The sequence below is a fragment of the Ochlerotatus camptorhynchus genome, unplaced genomic scaffold (assembly GCF_037179485.1).
Source record: "Ochlerotatus camptorhynchus isolate MF236.1 unplaced genomic scaffold, CSIRO-AGI_Acam_v1.1 ptg000144l, whole genome shotgun sequence".
NCBI classification, from domain to species: domain Eukaryota; kingdom Metazoa; phylum Arthropoda; class Insecta; order Diptera; family Culicidae; genus Ochlerotatus; species Ochlerotatus camptorhynchus.
Window position 1 is genome coordinate 1,415,533 of NW_027040634.1, and position 15,828 is coordinate 1,431,360.

Sequence of the window (15,828 nt, forward strand, 5' to 3'; positions counted from 1 at the left end):
AACACACTTAGATATATATCATAACAATTAACTATAAGTGATAAGCAAGGTTGCATATACTCATTTCAGCTAAAATAATGTTTTTCGGAATAATAAAACCAAAAGACGGTATGATGGCATGTTTAACTTGTAACTTACAAGAAGAGGTTACAAAGTATGCGTTTGAAACATAAAACCTGTAAATTTTGCTTTCTATGAGTCACAATCAGCGATTTTCTTATCACTGAGTGAGTGAGTGAGTGAGTGAGTGAGTTTGTGAAAAATCGCTGATTGTGACTCTCATGAAGTGAAATAAACAGGTTTAATATGTCAAACACATTCTTTGCAACCTCTACTTGTACCAATTCAAAATTTGATCATGGCATCTAATTATTTCATAATTTAGAAAAAAATTGTTTAAGCTGAAATGAGTATTTGCAACCTTGGTGATAAGTGATAAGTTTCTGTAGTAGTTGGAGCACCCAGGTTAAAATGAAATGTAATTTAATCTGAATTTGGGACAAACAAAGAACCTACCAAGTTGTGCTGATTTTCTTAAAACAATTTATCTCAACATTGCAATAAGAGTGCTCACCTGTCCGTCAACATACTGCCGTTCTTGGCAAGTCCGTCTCATAGCACAAAACAGGAAGCCGAGAAAAACGCGCTTTTAGTTTACTTCGTACTGTTGCTTTTTGTGTAATGGGACAACCCATTTGGCTGTGTTTCCAAACTTTTCCAGAACAAAGTTGTTGAGTTTATTCAGTATTATGAGACTAGGAACGTTTTATAGTTCCTCTGTAAATTTTGATCTGATCATGTTGCAAGAAATCCGTGGAATACCAGATCACCATCGATCGATGGTTGTTCCCTTAATTTTTGCAAACAAGTACCACCATGTTAGTAACAATAAGAGTTTTTTCACAGATGGGTCAACTATAAACGCTTCCACTGGATTTGGAGTGTTCAACGAATTTCATAGCGCCTCATATCAACTGCAAAAACCCTGTTCCGTATACGTTGCGGAACTAGCAGCCATATTTTACGCAGTAGAGCAAATTGCCTCACTACCATCTGATCACTATTTTATTTTTACTGATAGCCTTAGCTCGTTGGAGGCTATTCGATCAATGAGGCCGATGAAGCACTCCTCGTATTTCCTGACCGAAATCCGAGCAAAATTGAGTACTTTATCTAACTGCTCCTATACTATCACCTTAGCTTGGGTCCCATCTCATTGCTCAATTCCGGGTAATGAGAAAGCGGACTCGCTAGCTAAGGTGGGCGCTATGGAAGGCGATATTTTTGATCGACAAATCGCCTTTGCGGAATTTTTCTCAATTACCCGTCAGCACGTCCTCACCAACTGGCAACAAAAATGGAATGAGAGTGATCTGGGAAGATGGTTACATTCTATTCTCCCACAGGTGTCGAACAAGCCATGGTTCAAAGGATTGGACATGAGCCGTGACTTTATACGTGTCATATCAAGGCTCATGTCCAATCACTACTCGTTAGACTCGCATTTCTTCCGAATCGGGCTCGCAGGCAGCAATTTGTGCGCTTGTGGTAGTGGCTATCACGATATCGACCACGTGCTTTGGTCATGCACCCTACATTGTGTTGCTAGATCCGAGTTATCCGCATCCCTCAGGGCCCGAGGAAAACAACCTATGCGGCCCGTTAGAGACATCTTGGCGAGCCGAGATCTCGAATATTTTAATTTAATTTATGTGTTTTTAAAACGGATCGATCTGAGGATTTAGTAGTTAGTGTCATCTTGTGTTCCCCCAAGTTGTTAGCTGCCCATCGGTGTACCCCCATGTTTGTCTTTTTCGTCAGTTGGTCGCTTAGTTCGAGATAAAAAGCACATTGCTCTCCAAACCTTGTGTTCTCAATCCCTACCCTGCCATCCATTTGTTACAATTTGTTACCCCTAACCTCGAGATAGCCGCGAGTAATCGGCCCCCGCTTTACTAACGTTAGTTTTAAGAAATTTTGTCATCCAAACAATGAATATCGGCTCCGCAAAGCTACGGCAAATGAGCCTGGAAAAATAAACGCATTTAAAAAAAAAAAAGAGACTAGGAACGATTAGCTACCACTTCCATTGAAAAACTCAGTTTTGCCAAAAACGCAAATGGACAGACTTGCAAAGAGCGGCAGTATAATCGATGAACCATTCACTTAACGCCACTACGTTCGAAACAAGCATGGCGTTAAGCTAAAAAGCTCAGCTAGTTTGGAGCTTTTCGTTTGCCTCTCACAGATGCCGGGTACGGAACGGTCTTAAGCAGAGGAGTGGGGGTGGGGGAATTGACCGAGAGCCCATTCAAAAGATGCTGTAAGACGTGATGCATCCTGTTTCAGAAATTGAGCTTTGATATCGTTCCGTGGGGCCTGTATACTTTTATCCGTTTCTCGAATGTGGTTATGAATCGTTTCAACTAAATTAATTGATGCCATGTTTTCAATTTGCTATGTGCAAAATCTCGACAATACACGGTAATATTGACAATTCTGCTTTGAGCCATTTGAGCTAACAGTCACAGTCAAAGAAAACTAATGTCAATTGTCAGTGAGAACGCTTTTAGTGACGGATATGTGTAGATTGTTTTATTAACTAAATTTGTTAGGAAATTAATTGATTTGAGCAACATAATTACATGGAGCCGTTAATGTGAACAAGTATCTACGTAAAAATAATGTGACATATAGAATGCACGAAATTACACTTTTTGCTATCAGGCGAATCTTTGTCATTGACGAAAAAATGAATGAGATTTTCACGAAGATTTTTTTGAGGATCAAGTCAGTCAGTGACTATGTGAAGATCAATTAATATCGCGCAAAATTCTGTCAATGACAATGACAAATCTCAGCATTGCATGCAGCACAACAACATGTAATTAAAATAATATCGATCACAGTTTAATGCTGAGCAAGGCGTTTATAATTTTTTTTGGTGATATACCATTATTTCATTGGAACGAATTGAATTTGAGTTCATTGGGATGCCTCTAATTCGATTCAGTACCCCAAAACATGAGTCTAAGTAATTAGTAGACCTAACTGCATGAAAATTGAACGCCAACGGAACGAAAAGTTTATCAAATCCATCAGCAGTATCGTCTGATGTACACTGATTGCACAAGAATCAAAATCTATACCAGCAATCGTTTTTATTGAAACTGTATGTAAATTTAATAAAATTCTTATTGAAATACAAGTCAATATAAACTAAGAAAATTCAAAGTTTCTCATTTCTTCCCACAACATAAAATGACGTACAAAAGTAATGGTTGAGTTCTATGACATCCATAATTCGCCTGGATTCAAATTCATAGTGGCATAGGAGAAAAATCATACGATGGCTATATGAATTAATTTGACAGCTCTTCATAGTCCTATCGTATGGAATTCAACATAAAATCTTGTCAAAAAAATCATACAATATTACTATGAAATTTTATTGAATAATAATCTCAGCGGATGTTGATTAATTTTAAATATACGAACCTACGACGACGACAACAGCGAATTTTAACTTGCCATTTGTCTAGGATATTACACCTTTCCCCGGCACCTCCTGGTTCTTCATGTTCGCTATCTGTCGCTATTTACAAAAAATATCTAATAGTAATTACCTTTGTCGTAATACTTCCTTCAACGAATACAAAGTTTCTTGCTTTCCATGGTCATCTGGGAGGACGTACGCAGGGAGGAGGTTTCCTCAGGAACCATTCGCGGCCACCAGCAACCCGTGCACTCTTGGACGTATGCCCGCAATCTGCGATACCGGTGACCAGCAGCCGAGCTTTTTGCAAGTGGAAAACTTTCTGATTCACTGCAACGTTGGCCACCGAATCACCATCAAACTCCCATTGTAGCGTGTATAAATATTTTTTTTCTGGATTGGACTACCCACAACCACAGCACTGCATAAACTTAACCCACCCTAATAAATATATCTTAATTAAATTCTTCTTGCCTAAGAATTATTCATTTTATGAAACGGTCACCGAAAAATGCCTTTAACTTATTAACTTTACGTAGTATCCATATCATTGATTCTAGATATATAAAGACAATTGCTTAAACGATTGACTATCAACCTCATAAATTTTTAATGAAGATTCAAGATTGCCAAAGACGAACGAAATTATATTCTATGTTTTTGTCTTCACGATTTCTGATGAAAACATTTTTTTTTCATGGGCTATTTACATACATAAACAGTCAAGCAGGGCTGTAATTATGGGTAGTTTCGAGTAGCCAACGACTACTTAGAATAAAAAAAAAAAGTTTTAATATTTTCACCAGGTAAAGCGCACCTGAATTTGGGTTACGTGAAGCGAAGTCAAATTTTACTTGAAAAAGCGCACTAGAAATTGGATTAAGAGAAGCGAAGTCAAATGTTATTTGGAAAAGCGCACCCGAATTTGGATTCTAAGAAGTCAAGTTAAATTTTAATTGGAAAGCGCAAAGGAATTTGCATTACGAGAAGCGTAGTCATATTTGCACCTATCATCAAGTTTAAAACCTTAAATAAATATCTTTCCATAACTCGATATTGAAGAGACCATCTATCTCAAAATTGAGCAAAGAGCTGTCTTTAAATTTTAGAAAAACAGCTGATCAAGCAAAATTTTAAAAGATTGTTTCTCAAAATACCACATTTTCTCGAAATACAATGAACCAAACGCTTTGAAATGTTCTTCATTTGTAGCCGTATGCTGCTAGTTTTACGAAAACCCGTCCACTACAATTAAAGTTGAAAACCGATGGTTTTAATAAAATTATTCAAAACCCATACAGTACAACTACAGTATTGTGATAATATTTTTTGCCAAAAACAAGTTTATCATTTCATTATTAATGAATTACTTTATTTCGTCTCACACCCTCTCATATTCATTGCATTCGTTATCTCAATCAGGTCACAATTTACAATCTAATGAACACTTTGTGTATTAGAATCAACTGTTCAATTTAGATCAGTCCCTGGGATTTCAGAGATTCCAGGATTTCAGCTGGAATTGGTGGTGGGGTTGGCAGATGATCACCAGTTGGCTGGAATCCGTTCTCATCGGCAATGTAGTCGACGCGGTACTTGACACCATCATCAGCGACGAATTCGTAGTATCCCTTGACGCGCATGGTGTCGGTTTCGGAACCGGTGTTCTCGAGGCGTCCAGTCTCGGAGAACTCGATGTCGTTCTCGCTCAGAACCTTGTAGAAGTAGGAACCATCTTCGTTCAGCTCACGGGTATCTTCCTTGACTCCAATAACCTGACCGTTGCTGGAAGAGCTTCCAAATCCTCCGGATCCACTCTTCTTGGAGCCAGCAGAGCCGAAGCCGGAAGAAGCTACAAAGGCTGGAACTGGAACGGCCTTAACAGGAGCAACGAAGGCATTGATGGAAGCGTCATTGAAACCACCCGAAGAACTATCGAAACGGCTACCGACACCCGATCCAGATCCTGCAAAAAAGCACTTTTAATATTTCCTATTCAACGGATTGCGTGCGCCCATTAACTGCCTACCAGAAGATCCAGCGCCAAAACCAGAACTAGCACCGGCACCAAAACCACTACCTGCACCAGCACCAGAACCACCCGATCCGGCAGAGGCAATGTATTTTCCACTGTCTTGTGGGCGCCACTTTCCGTCATTGAATTTGGCATGCAACACCTCTGGGTAGTAGCGTCCATCGTTGAGGTTTTGAGCGAGGGCACAGCCCACGGCCATCACTGATAGCTGCAAGGTTACAAATTAAAATTAGTTTCAAATTGTCACCTCACGATTATTTCACTATCGATTCTCACCACAATCAGGCACTTCATTTTTGTTCTTCAACACTAAACACACTGGGCTCTGCAGACGACGATCTTCCTTCGATCGAAGCTAGTGAAATGATGTGATGCTGCTAGAAAATGCTCCAGTTTATATATGCTTCTCTATTGGGCCTAGAATCGTCCACTCATGAATGAAGAAAAGGCTTCTAATTTTTGCTAACAAGTGTTTGAATTTTTAATGAGTCCCCTTGCTAAGCTGGTGCGGACATCGATCTGGTTGGACTTGAGACATTTACAAAAGGCGGAAAAAAAATCTGCCTATTTTGCAGATTCACAGAAACAGGAATCTAGATCGTGCTAAATGTGCGGTCCTATATGTGTAGCGAATCTTCATCGCTGATTTGCGAGCTAAATTGGGCGGAAAGTGAATGCCACGGTTGGACTAATTTGCATTAGCATTTGGAGTGGTAAATCTTACTTCGATGGAGACTAAGAATCCGGAAACTTGTTTTTGACAGGTTTTGTTTTCTGTCAAATGGCAGTTGCAAAACTATGAATGTTCACAATTTTCTTGCCGGTAATGATCTATGCTGGAAAAATAATGCAGTATTGTTATCTGGACTTTGTGGCGATACTGTTCAAGAATGGTGAGTTCACGAATGCTTACCGTAATGTATATGTCGTCTACTTTGGAACATGTTAAATATGTCGTACGATTTTGAATGATACTTAAAGACAATTAACGTGCTATTTTGAGCTTTGTCACATTGATAATCAACTTTTAAATGTGTACGGATTTGAGCACTAACTTTCTGGATTTTGATGATTTGCGACATGTATTTTTTTAGGATGGAAACTCCTACAAATCCTCTTGTTAGAAGAGCAAAATCAAAAACTGTTGTATAATTATCATTAATTTCCAATTAATTACACTTGGCTTTTATTTTTAATAGAACCTTTAACTCGAACTAAAGGCTAGATAAAAAAAATCTCTAAAATTTTGCTTGCTATTTTTGCACATGGGACTGATATGCTTTTTTGGGCAGCATGCGGTTTGTTAATAAATAACGTAACGTCAAAAATGGCAGTCGAAAACTCACCCTCCCCCGCGCCCTGTAACCAAAAATATCACATATATCAACTTTTTTCTCAAGCAAGAGAAGGCATAATTCGCATTTATGAATGCTTAAATATAATGTATGCCTTTTTTAAACATATAATTGGTAAAACAGTACTATAAAACACCGCATTTACTTACAGGCTGCTGTTCTAAGACATCCTTCAAAATAGCTAGGTCTAATTATAAATTAATTACAATAGCGCTTGAAATATGAATAAAAGTAAGTCTAGATATCTTTCTTAGCCTTTCTTCAACAAATTTAAACTCTGTATCTTGGATTTGATTTACCTATTATATTTGTTTTAATTACCCTGGTAATTTTCTAAGAATCATCCTAGAATTTCTTCAAAAGTTTGTTTAAGATTTTAATTTTCTTTTGAAACATTCTACCAGGATGTAGGCACGTTTTTGCCTATTTTTTACAGTTTTTGAACTGTAGCTGGAAAAATTGAAAGCAGCCCTAAAATATTATTCCAGATTTCAAAATTGTGATACATTTCCCTCAAGAATGTATGAGTTGAGTAGCTCAAAAGACAATTCAAATGAAAATTTCCCTTTTAGATGGTGTGAAAAGTGTGATCTTTGATAAACATCGTTACGACGACAAATTCCTTGATTTTTTAGATCCGTATACGGTGTTCATCGGGAGCTGTGTGATGAAGACGAATCGCCTGGAGGAGTGAAACAGACAGAAGCTAAAGGGCTACTGAATAAAAATGGTGATGGAGTGAATCAAGCGTATCAACGGATCAAGGGAACACGGTTTTACTTAATCAATATTAAGTACTGAATAATAAGGAAAATACTGGATACATAAAGTGAGGTTCTCCACCAGATTTCAGAAATACGTCACTGTTTGAGCATACCGTGGACCCCAGTTATTCTGAAAGACACTTCACTCATATTAACGGAGTTCATTTTTAATTTCAACTTCTAGTAACTCTAAGCCCTGTAACGTGGGTAGATCACCCTTTCTCGTGGTACGTTAAGGGATGTAAGATCTACCACCGATTCCTAGTCCTGACTACTTCAAACAAGTGAACAGGATTTTTCAGTAATCAAAGGTACACATCTTATTCCTTGTTACTTTTTATGCCTTGTTGATAGTGACAAGACTCAGCTTTGTCCAACAAAGAAAAAATGAGTAAGTTAGTCTTCATCTATGTGATTCCTAATCTTCTATTCCTTTGTTCCCTTGTTTGAAGTGGTTAAAACTAGGGTTCTGATGCATGGTCATATCGGTGTCATTGCTTAATTTTGTTGTTGAGGAAGCCAATTTTGACTGACAAAGGGGCGTGCCTTTTGAGGGTGAGCGGGACCTTTCAATTAGAATCGATTCCTTGCGATGAAGGCAAGAATGACAACTGTATCAAAATCGAATACTTCTTAATTTCTCAATAGTGATGAAGTAATACGACATGCACTAAACTAAGGGCACGGGAAATATATACAATAGATCAAAGTGCTGGTCGCAGTGCTATTAAGTCCCAAACAGCTACTCAAATCAGAAACTCTCGATTAATTCTTATTGGAAAATCAACGCACTTTCCAAGCCTGAAAATATGTAAAAGTAACATTTCATTTATTTCAGTCGTAGTACAAAAACAGGCTTAAACAGTTGTATCGTCACGTAGAATGTGTCATATAGTTTTCATTATCACAGTTTAATGCCATAGAATTCTGATCATAATCATTTTGGAATGCTCATAAAAATGCCAATGTATACGTTTAATTCCACTGATCTAACCGAATGGTCTTGAATTTTTCATAGAATTCCCTTGAAATCATGCTTGGAGATGCTTTGAAAGTCACATCATAATTTGTTTCATTTGGAGTACTTCTTAAAAATTCTACTAGAATTCTCTTTAAAAATATCCTTGAAACGTTTCTAAGACCCTTATAATCATTCTTCTCAACATATACATGGATAGCCGGCGCCGGTGGTGTAGTGGTAAGCGTGACTGCTTTTTAACACCCCAATGGGTCTGGGTTCAATCCCACTCGAGGTCAGTGGGATTTTTCTGAGGCATAAAAATCTCTGGTCGCGTCTTCCTTCGGAAGGGAAGTAAAGCCGTTGGTCCCGGCCCATGTGTGTTGTTGTGAATGGGTGCGATATGCTACGCAGGTGTGGAAGCTGCCTTCCTGCACATTCGGTTGCCGTCAATGGATGGCAATCGATGTCCGTCGGTGATTGGCACTAGATTGCGGAACAGAGACCGACGTTAAAAATAATAAATAATATACATGGAACTTTCATCCATTTTCACTTGGTGTACACTTTTGAAGTCATCCTCAGAAGTCTAAGGAAATGCTTTTAAATTCTCCTTAAACATTACTTAGAGTTCTCCTTACAATTTCTATATATGCTATAGAATTATCCTCAGAATCATCAGAGAGAAGAACGCCCAGAACTGACAAGATACCAACATTTATTCGTGGGATCTCATTGATTTATGTGATTTATGTTCATGGTTTTAAAAATAGCTTCTTTCCATTCAGCTCGGCTGGTTTTGTAACTCTGGAAATAGTGACACTGGCGTGATAAACAACTGGTATGGAAAGCAAGTATATCTAATATGCAGGCAAGATTTCGCTTTGCTGTGAGATGCGCCCTAGACTGACAAAAAATAGGTAAGACATTCCACGAACCAATATCCACATTTGTTCCCTTAGGTGCGAAAACGACTCTTTCGAAGCTTGAGCTCGCCTGGTAGTAAGATAATAAGGCGCTATGAAATCTTAAATTGGGATTTTGATTTTACGAGAAAATGACAACCCTTCGCTCTTTCGATATTAGTTCGAAGGTTCCTTATTTTCGATTGTACTCAGATTTTCTGAGCTTGTAGCACCGACAAACCGACATGACACTTATTTCTGACTTATGCCCGAAAATTGTAAACGGCCGATTTAAATTTGCAGTGCTCCAAACTGTCAAAACCATAGGATTTTTTGATCTAGATAAAAATAATTTATTCAGAATGGATCAGACACGAACCAATTCATACATTTTGCATGGGGTTCCGTGGCTTAGCTAAATATTTCCCGCGAACACGGAGCCAGATGTCAATAGTGTGCTTTGGTCAGAAATATTATTGATTTTGCTATGGTCATTCATGTCGGTTTGTCGGTGCTTGTAGTTCTGATAATGACTAAAAACTTTGCTCAAGACTGTACCATTAATATTATAAGTTTTATCGAGATATTTGCTATCGAATGAATATAAGCATATATCTGAACCGAGAACCCCATATATTAAACCAATTCAGAGAGCGGTTTTCTCACCTAATAAAACGAATCTGGGTGTTGACCCATTGCATATTCTACCTCAATTTTGCTGAAATATACAAACAAAATGCTTACACAGTGATGCATTTGAACGCGATTAGTTCGAGTTCTGATGAAGAGATCTGAATTTGCGATCAAGCTGAGGGAACACCCTTTCAGTACATGCAAAATAACTTGAGCAGGCTTTGCTAGAATTAACCACTTCATTCGAGCAGTTAAAATGACGTTTACTACCACTCGAACTTAGAAATGAAACATTATTTTGAGAATTTTTCTCCTAGAACCACAAGAAAAGTAGCCAAAATGTGTGCGTTTCATAAAAAAAAATAATAGAAATTAGTTGGTCCAGTTTTTTGAAATCGCTGGTAGAAAGTCACGCCAAAACTGATTGACAAAGTGTTCAATTGAAAATGAACGCTGAGTCATATATGAACCAATGTGTTGCTATGGCTTGTTTCGCTGTTGTTATTTTTCTTTCGGTAGGTAGGGGAAATGGATGTAATGTCGGCCTAAATGGTCCTAGTTTGGGCCCATACATAAATTCAGCAATCGACTAAATTATCCATTAGTACCGTCCCAATGACGCGTTCATCTTGATAAAATTGATAAATAGCAGATTTTTAGCGATGGGCCCAATCTTAGATCCATAGGCCTACATTGAAGCCATTTCCCCTACTACTCCAAATCTCTTTCCACTTGTGCTTGTGTTCGTGACCAAGCTTGCCAATAAGTACGAAAAATGAGCATGTAACGAAAGGGTCAGGTTTTGAACGCATATACCTCCAAAGCATTAGTGAGAAATATGTCATGAATTATGCCATTCGCTGGGGGCTTACTCTAGCAATTTTGTGGCATATAGTACAAATAGTGCAAACAGTTAAACAACTTAGAAATTTAACTAAAATTTATAGTATCAAAATTTACCATACATTTGCTTACACCATAAGGTGTATTTCCTAACAATGACATCACATAGTTGGTTCCAAACGAATCAAGCCAATGCCGCATTTCCTTTCAAACTTCAGACGTGTTCGTAAGGCTCCACAAGCAGCTTGCTGCCAAGGCTGCCTGCAAGAGCGCTCAAGACAGAGTAGCAGCATAGAGGTAGCTCTAAGACTAGAAGGTTTGCGAAATAACGTGCTCAACTTTTTGGCTCACCTCTGGCACTCTCTTCGGTCCCAAGCTAATCGATTCACCCCTCGAAACATAGGAAAATCCACTAACCCCTCATTTTATCTGTCAAACTTTCATAGCGAATCAAAACAAACATTGTGTAGTAGTAGAATTTCGACTAGAATGGGGTACGTTAATCGTTTGCTTGGGACCAATAGGCTAGTCAAGTAGTGAGCCAATTTAAAATCGTTAGTTTCGTATTGATTGTTGGTAGCAGTGATGAAGCCACACTGTCACTGTTTGGGTACAGTTGCTCATCGTGAGAAAGCATTGTGGGCCACCGTCACGTTATCGTCTTGTCGAAGCTCACCCAAGCTCAAACTAACTCACCGTATCCGTGGAGGTCTCAGAATTTTATTACTTATTACCAATGGAACAGCGCCATCTATGTGAAAATAGCCTTGACTTAGGCTGTGAACCATTTGCCGAGTTAAATTTAACTCGTGGTTAAAAGGGACATTTCGAAAGTTATTTTCTATGTAAGAAAATCCCTGTGTTTTCGAGAAGAACTTAGCCAAGGTTGTCAAAATTTAACGTCATGTCTGTCAGAAGTAACCACGCTTGGATAGCAGGGTTAAGCGATAACTTTCCATCTGTCAAATTTTAACCAAAAGTTAAAATAATCCACCAAATGGTTCAGAGCCTTAATGGTTCATTTTGTCAACATACTAGCGAAGCATGGAAAATTCTAGAAGTTACCACCACGTGTTGCAACCTGATTGGATAATGCAACTAACCAATCACGTGTCAGCAGCCACTTTATAAGATTGGAGTCGTCAAGCCGATCCTCATTATTGTGCTTTTGTGATTACATAAGCGTTGGATAGTCCTTACTTTTTTTGAGGGCCATGCAACATCAAAACGGCTCTTTTCAGAGCCACAAATCATCAAAACGGCCCTTTTCAGGGCCAACGCAATTTTCAAAGAAAGAGTTAGTGTGGAATATTTTCTAACACAAGAATAATTACACATGAACTGTATAATAATCTTATTAGTGTTAAAGGGAAAATGGACACTGACCAATTATTACACTTCGGAAGAAATTCACGGATGTTATAATAATATCGGGAATTTTAAATAACGTTCGTTCAAAATAGTTAACATATGTGAGCGTAGTCCTACGTCAACTGTTCGTACAACCCCATTGGGCTGTTCCTTATAGTTTTTTTTTACTAATGCTGGTATATGTTTTCTGAATTAAAGTTCTCCATTTTGTTGGTTTTTAAATTGAGTGAATACCTTCGAGCTGCAATCGCTCATTACTCCCTTGGGTACATTCCGCATTGATATGCTCCGGACTGCCTCCCTGTAAAATTAAAATTTCTGGTTAGGGCCGGTGTCGAGATTTCAGCATCATGTTCAACCTCAATACACAGTCCTCTCACAGCTGTCCCAATAGGTCCAGACCATCCAAATTACCTTTCCAAAATTCGACATGACCTTATGGATCTTCTGATCGTCAAGCTCTAGTGGAAGGTTGAACAGACGAATATAAAGAATGATGCTATTTGTCACAATGTTTAAGGGGAGAGGAAAGGAGTGTAACATTCTGTGATAAGGAATGGGGTAAGGAGGGTTCATTTTTCATCAATTTCACGTGACATAATCAATAAATGGCCCCTCGACAGCAAATTGTTACTCTTGAACACCTTTTTTCCCTTCCCAAAGAAACAAGAATAATTGTGGGATGCCATTGAACATAAGTGAATTAGTTTTGAGTTTCATACCCGCCGTTACTCAAAACACTTAGTTTCCAAATCCTGCCGATCGCTTGTAAGAACAAACAAAGACACTTCTAACTGGAATTTAGCTAGCTTTTATTGTCCTCTATACACGGCTGTTCCCGGAAAAATTGTAATAGGGGAAATGTATGTAATGTCGGCTTAAGTGTCCCTAATATAGGCCCATACATAAAATAGCAACCAAATATATCCATTAGTACCGTCCCAATGACGCGTTCATCTAGATACAATTTATAAATAGCAGATTTTTAGCGATGGACCCAATCTTAGATCCATAGGCCAACATTAGAGCAATTTCCGCTATGAACTACTTTTATTCGACTAAATTTCAAGTTGTCTCAGATCGTAACAGTTCGAATAAACCCAAGACGAAAGGTTTATCTGCATTACCCAACAACGTAGGCTGTTCATGAGCGCCGTTCAAGTTCTATGCGAGAACATTGCTATGAACCGGATCATTTTTTATAGTGATCAGCTTGCACTTTGCTCCCGTGTCGTTCAATATTCAACAATGTGCTTACATAGGTACATTCAAATTAAAATATTTCTAAAACTGATTTGGATCGTGATGCAGTCTTGAGCAAAGTTGTTCCTCATAGTTTTTGATACAGGTACTGAAATTATGAGCCTTAACATACAAGTTTAATGCACGAAAGAGTTTAGAAATGTTATTTCGCCATACTTTTCAACCAAAATCCCCATATAAACATTAAACTAAATGCGCCATCATATCAAGAAGACTGGCAACTTTGCCAGAATTCAAGCGACAGATACAGTAGTGCTGCGCTTGAGTGAAGGTGGAAGCAACGCATTGAAAATTTTTTTTTTTTTTTTCTTTATTTTTGTGATTTTTAGCCGTAGGCTAGTTCATCACATACATTGAAAAATGAGCAAATACACAAACCTTTCTTCTGAGGATGTAATCTTTGCTTTCAAATTCGTTCGAAGCATTAACCTTTGAGCGGCAGATGACGCAATTGTACCTGTCTCATAGCGTCCGTATGAGAAAATGAAAGAGTTGCCAGTCTTCTTGATGTGTTGTCTTCGGTTAACCCAATTGAGCTGATACTTTTTAAGATTGTTTTTATCTTCTAAAGAAACAAATCTAGGGTTTTTTTTGTCTACTTTGTCTATAAAGCTGTTAATTGAATTCGCTCCGGAGAAAACTGAGATGGATGTTTTTTCTAGGAAGAATTATTCTGCACAAATAAAGTTTCAACTCATGGGTAAAACAATCACTCATAGCATCTCTTTTAAATATAAAGGTGTCTGGTTCGATTACAAATACACTTGGAGAAAACCGTTTACATTTTTGAAGCAAAAATGCCAATTTTCATCTCGCTATCACCGGTACTTGGAGCGAAGCTCATCAGGAAGACTTGATAAGGTTGTACCGAGGGGCCAAAGTACGATAGACCAAATTACAGTAGGCCAAATGGGTTTGTTGTTTATTTATTTATTTGATAAGGCTCAAACGAATTAACTTTACAGAGCCGAGGATTCTTGGTCACTATACAATACCTCTTAAAACTATAGTCAAAAGGTACAACACAATAAACACTTTATCTTCCGCTATCCAAAAAGCCTCCTCCATCAGAACTGCAGCCGCTTCCAGTGGTTTCAGTACATGGCAGTTACGCCAACGGGGGTCAGAGCGCTTCCATTGCAGCAATGGACGCAAAACGCGGTCAGCGCTCACACACTCATCACTAAACGGTTGCTTTCCAAAGTCGACGACGCATCGACCGAACTGCTGATGAAGAACAATGAGGAGGACCACACAATGGTTGCTGTCGAGAAAACAGACGATCGCGTGGCACACATCGAGAGTGGCCTTCTTTTGTCGACAGCCAAGTGAACACTGGCTAAATGGGTTATAAGACTGAAGAATGGGATCTATGGCAAAAGTACGTTTGGTCGAATAGGTAATTAGGCCGAAGTTTTAATACTTTTAAAAATAAGCAGTTCTTTCAAAGGAAACTGTTCTTTTGAATTTAGCCCCTTGGTTATACACGCACAATTATTTGGACACTTTTCCATTTTTTTTTTAACATGAGCAGTTCTTTAGAATTGTTCTCAATTTATGGCACTTTAAGTTTTTTTTTCTTGATTTATTCGTAAGAGTTTTGTACCAATTTTGTTTCCTTTTATATAAACGAGAAATATCGAGTGGTTATGGGATGGAAATGGCAGGAGTGCCAGTCAGGTACATCAAGAAGTGACCAAATGTGACTTGCAATGGCACTATCTTCTCTTGAACCTCTTCCTCTAAGGTATTTTGCCTTCGATGCATTGATGCCGACTCCAATCTGTTTGGTTTGAGCCGTTTGTCTGATGTACGTTTACGTTATCGTCTCAAAGTTGTGTTCCATGATCGGTGAAGCCAAGACGTCCTGAAAATCGTACCACTCGTGTCTAATCTCATTCTTCAGATCACACCTTCCTAATGGAATGCTTCATGGCCAAATTTAGAGTCAAAATATAAATAATCAGGAATATCCGACGATATATCTACGTCGGTGGTATTAACTAGGAAGTAACCTTTTCAATGTTATGAGAGCGTTATAAAATGGACAACATGCAAAAAATCTTACAATTTTCGATATCCTGAATTTAATAAACTTTATCATATTCCAGAAACTATTAGGCGAGTGCGTTGACGTGATATTATTTTGCAAAAAACAAATTAATCATTTCATTATTAATGCATTCCTTTATTTCGACTCACACC

At 38.2% G+C, this 15,828-nt stretch overlaps 1 pseudogene; it reads right to left on the reverse strand.

Moving 5' to 3' along the window:
- Nucleotides 1-4,846: 4,846 nt before the first annotated feature.
- On the reverse strand, nt 4,847-5,859 carry LOC135700903 (pupal cuticle protein 20-like; annotated as a pseudogene).
- Nucleotides 5,860-15,828: the final 9,969 nt, after the last annotated feature.